Source organism: Cavia porcellus, unplaced genomic scaffold (assembly GCF_034190915.1).
Source record: "Cavia porcellus strain 051 isolate PalLab524CR breed Dunkin Hartley unplaced genomic scaffold, mCavPor4.1 scaffold_1, whole genome shotgun sequence".
NCBI lineage: Eukaryota > Metazoa > Chordata > Mammalia > Rodentia > Caviidae > Cavia > Cavia porcellus.
Window position 1 is genome coordinate 78675841 of NW_026947484.1, and position 5099 is coordinate 78680939.

The 5099-nt window shown below is 35.3% G+C and overlaps 1 non-coding gene across 1 annotated transcript; it reads left to right on the forward strand.

Moving 5' to 3' along the window:
• Nucleotides 1-367: 367 nt before the first annotated feature.
• LOC111757531 (small nucleolar RNA SNORA2/SNORA34 family) lies at nt 368-504 on the forward strand. Its single transcript, XR_002791857.1, has one exon. It is a non-coding gene; the product is annotated as a small nucleolar RNA SNORA2/SNORA34 family (small nucleolar RNA).
• Nucleotides 505-5099: the final 4595 nt, after the last annotated feature.

Sequence of the window (5099 nt, forward strand, 5' to 3'; positions counted from 1 at the left end):
GGGCTGTGGCTGGAGGTGCATCTGAAGATTAAAGTCACAATGGCTAATTTTACATACTACTCTCAGTGATAGACAGTAATTTGGAATTATTGGCATCACTCTTCTGTGATTTCCCATTATCTCATTGGGGGTGGGCCATCCTTTCCCACCTACTAAGACTAAGACCACTAAGACTAAGGCTGCCAAGACTAAAGACAAGGCCAAGATTACAGATTATCAACCAAAGTTAATGATGTCACTCTTGTACCCTTCCTACCATTAGATCAGTATTACCCTAGTGACTACACTTGCAGTCTTATTGGTTGATCATAACTTTGACCCACATTGTACTCACACCTGATTTTGCTCTATAAAACTTCCTTTGAGAATAGCCCTGACTCAAGGCCAGAAGTTTTTTGAAGCTGTTGGTTTCAAGCAGGAACCTAAAGTGGTATCTGTCTATGGCCTTTTGACCATTTCAGAAGTATAGAAATGTAATGGCCAATTCATTAGAACAAAACACCCCCCCCCATGAGTCTGCCTTTGTGAGCCCAGAGGAGAAGAGGCCACCCGCCCCCTAAGTGAGTCCACCATAGTGGGCCCAGAGGAGAAAAGGCCACGTCCCTCAGTGAACCTGCCTCCATGGGCCCAAAGGAGAAAAAGCTACACCACTGCAGACCCAGAGAAAGGGAGGCACACTTCTCAGTGAGCCAGCTGCTGAAACCCAGAGAAAATAAAGCCACATTTCCAGTGATCCCACCTCCACAGGCCCAGAGGAGAAGATACCATACCTCTGATCTCCAGATCTACCCACAGTAGATCTGGAGAAAGGCAAGTTATCTCCCATGGTGAGCCCATCACCATGGGCCCAGAGAAGAGGACACCATGTCCCCCACACTGAGCCAGCCATTGTGAACCTAGAAAAACAATGCCCCCTGGTGGGCCCAGTCCACCACTGTGGTCCCGGAGGAGAGGCAATTGCACCCCCGTGGTTCCACCACCATGAGGGGAACATCAATGAACAAATGCTCCCACACCTCTCTGGTACCCCAGGAACCTCGAATTAGTGGACAAAGCAGCAGGGTGCAATTTTAGACCTCCAGCCCAGAACAAGTCCAGAAGAAACAGGCACAAAAGAAATTAGAAGTCACACACCTGAATTTGTGAAATGATAGCAGCTGAAGTAAAGAGACAACTTCATGCTTACTTTGCATGCCTGTGTCTGGTAACCTGAGCATCTATTTAGAAGATAACAATGTGCATTACAGTAACTATGGTTGATTTCCTACTGTCTTGTTTTTGAAATACAATATCATTCCCGTTGTTTTGTTTTGTTGTTTCTCTTTAAAATAAAATTTAAAAACTTCTTTTGAGAGGTATGTTCACTGACAACCCATTCAGGACCCTTCTGCCTCAGCTTTCTCTAGTCTCCAGTCCCCCATTCCTATTCTCCATTCCTTTTCTCCAATAAATTCTCTTATTCTTAAAAAAAAAGAATTAAGATGTGTTATGTTAATGTTCTTATTCTCCCTGAGAAATGTGATAATTATATACTATGAACATCACAAATAAAAAATTAAAAAAATAAAAATGATTTAGTATAATAATTAGCACAAAAATAGATGGAATGTATCTTTTTTATAAGTAGACATATATATCTTATGTAATGCATGTATACATATATATTTTTCCTAGAATATATGTGTACACATTAATGTATAGAAAAATAACATGATAAAAATTTTCTTATTTGATAAAAGTAGGATGGGGCACAGTTGGTTATATTATAGACAGCTAAATTAGATAAAAATATAGTAACCAATCAGACAGGGCTGGGTCCTTGAAGGAGTCAATGAAAAAGATGAGAATTCATCAGGACTGTGACTGCAGGTGCATCTGAACATTAAAGTCACAATGGCTAGTTCTACATACTTTCTTAAGTCATGAATGGAGGTTTGAGATTATTGGTATCACCCTTTTGAGATTTTTCGTTATCTCATTAGGGATGGGCTCTCCCACCTACTGAGAGTAAGACTAAGATCACTAAGACTAATATTAAAACCACTGAGATTAAGACTTAGACCACTAAGACTAAAGACAAGACTATAGGTTATCAAGCAAGGTTAATGATGTCACTCACTAAACTTGTTAACATTAGATCAAAATTACCTAAGCAACTATACTTGCAATCTTAATGATCAAGCATAATTCTGACTCACATTGTATGCATCTCATGATTTTGCTCTATAAAACTTCCTTTGAGAGCTGGGCTCATTGATATTCCATTCAGACCCCGCCTGTCTCTCAGGAGCTATTCTTTTCCCCATTACTTTTCTCTAATAAGTTTTCTCACTCTAAACCTCTATTATTCCTTATAAATCATTCTTTGACTTCAGGGGACATGAATTTGGCATATTTGGTAATTGGCATTTCCCCTATATGAATTATATTCTCTGCAAAAATTTTAATGTATAGAAATTTTACTTATAGATTTCAGAAGAAATGGGAAAATAAATAAAACTTTGTAATGGTCTACAAGGGAGGAAATAAATGTCAGAACAGAAATTAATGCAATTCAGAAAAAGAAAACAATACAAAGACTTAATGATCAAAGAGTTGGTTCTTTAAAAGAATAAATTGATAAACCCCTAGCCAGTCTTATTTTTAAAAGGAAAGAAAAGGCTCAAATTCATGTAATGAGAAATAAAAAGGATGAAATCACTACAGATCCTCTGGAAATTTAGAAGATCACCAATACCTACTTCAAAAATCTTTACTTGCATAGGATAGAAAACACAGAAGAATGGACAGATTCCTAGAAACATATGAATTACCAAACCTGAATAAAGAAGATATAAAAATTCTGAATAACACAATATGGGTAATGAAATTGGAAATGTAACTAAAAGCTTACCAAAAAAAGAAAAATCCAGGTCCTCACAGATTCACAGCTGAATTCTACCAGAAATTTGGAGAGGATTTAATATTAATACTCCTCAAACTCTTTAATGAAATTGAAAGGGAAGCAATGCTCCCTAACTCATTCAGCTGTAAATTCATCAGGGCCTGGGGTTATCTTTGTTGGTAAATTTTTAATTACATTTTCAATTTCATTAACTGATACTGTGTTACTTAGAATTTTTGTATGTTCTTAATTTAGTTTGGGTAATTTGTGTCTAGGAATCTATCCATTTCTATGTTTTCCATCTTATTAGAATATAGTTTCTCATAGTAGGTATTGATGAATTTCTGGATCTCTGTAGAATCCACTGATTTCCCCTTTCATTCCTAATTAAATTTTTGTTTTTCTTTCCTCTTTTTGATGAAGTTAGCTAATGATTTATCAATTTTATTTATTCTTTCAGAGAACCAACTTTTCAGTTCATTGATTCTTTATATTCTTAGGCTCAATTGCATTAATTTTTGCTCTTATCTTTAAAATTTCCTCCCTTATAAAAGTTTTGGATTTGATTTGTTGTTTTTCTAGAAGTTTGAAGTCCAACATTAGATTGTTTATTTGAGCTTGTTCTGTTTTCCTGATGTGAGTGTTCATTATAAATTCTAATATGTTGCACTGGCATTATCATTGAATTGTATATACTACTTAACTTCACTTTTAATTTCCCCTGTGACCCACTGGTTGTTCAGTAGGATGTTATTTAATTTCATGTTTTAATGTATTTTTGTGGTTTTTTTCATTGATTTTCAGTTTCATTGCACAACGATCAGATAGTATGTATGGGATGATTTCAATTTTTCCACATTTACTTAAACATGTTTGTGGGCTAATCTATGGTATATTTTGTAGAATGTCCCATATGTAGCTGAGACAAACGTGTATTCTGTTTTGAGGAGTAGAACACTCTAAACATCTAAGTTCCCCACTACAATTGTGTTAGTACTTACTAGGTTTTTCCTATTTATTAATATTTTTATGGGGCTGGAGGTTTAGCTCAGCGGCATAAGCACCTGCCTTGCAAGCAGGCAGTCGTGAGTTCGATCCCCGGTACCAATAAAAAGGAAAAAGACAATATATATATATATATATATATATATATATATATATATATATATATATATATATATTTTTTTTTTTTTTTTTTTTTATGTAACTTGGCGCACTGGTGTTTGGTGCATATATGTTTACGATTGTTATCTCTTTTTGAAGTTTTCCTTTAAGTACGTGGTGACCTTCTATGTCTCTTTTTATCAGTTTTTGCTTAAAGTTTACATGGTCTGCAAATAAAATAACTACCCCTGATTTTTTTTGGGTTCCTGTGGAATGGAGAATTGTTTTCCATCCTTTGTATTTTAGTTTATGAATTTCTTTTTGAGTTAAATGTGTTTCTTTAATGTAGCAGGTTTGGGGATCCTATTTCTTGATCCATTCTGCCAGTCCTTTTCTCTTGATTTGTGAGTTTAGACCATTTAAGATGAAGGTTTTAACTGATATGTACTGGCTTATCTTTTACATGTCATTTTCCTGTTACTGGTTCTCTGTCTTTCTCCTCTATTTAATTGCCACCTTGCCTGGTGGCTTATTTCTGTTGATGTTCATGTGTTTGCAGTCTTTGATATCTCTTTCTAACATAGCATTCAGAGAATTCTTTAGAGCTGGTTTGGTGGCCACAAATTTCTTCAGTTAATCTTTGTAATGAAAGTATCTTATGTCTTCACTGATTCTGAAAGTTTTGCAGGGTACATCAATGTGGATTGAAGACTGTTTTACATTAGGGCTTGAAGTACCTCATTCCAAGCTCTCCTTGATTTGAGGACTTGTGTTGAGAATGCTGTGATTCTGACAGGGTTTCCTTTATAAGCAATTTACTTCCTTTTAATATTGTGGTCTAGCTGCTTTTAATATTGTGGTCTTGCAATGAATTTCTAGAGTGTTTATTATTATGTGTCTTGGTATAGCTTATTTTGGTAATGGCTATTTGGAGTTCTATATGATTCATTTATTTGCACATCAAATTCTTTATTCAGTTTTAGAAGCTTTTGCCATTATTTCTGGAAAGAGGTTTATTTTTATGTATTTTTCACTGTTTCTGGCTTTCTGACACCAATCAATTTTGTTGTTCTCCTTTACTTCGTCTTGTAGCTGTTGGATTAATTTTTCA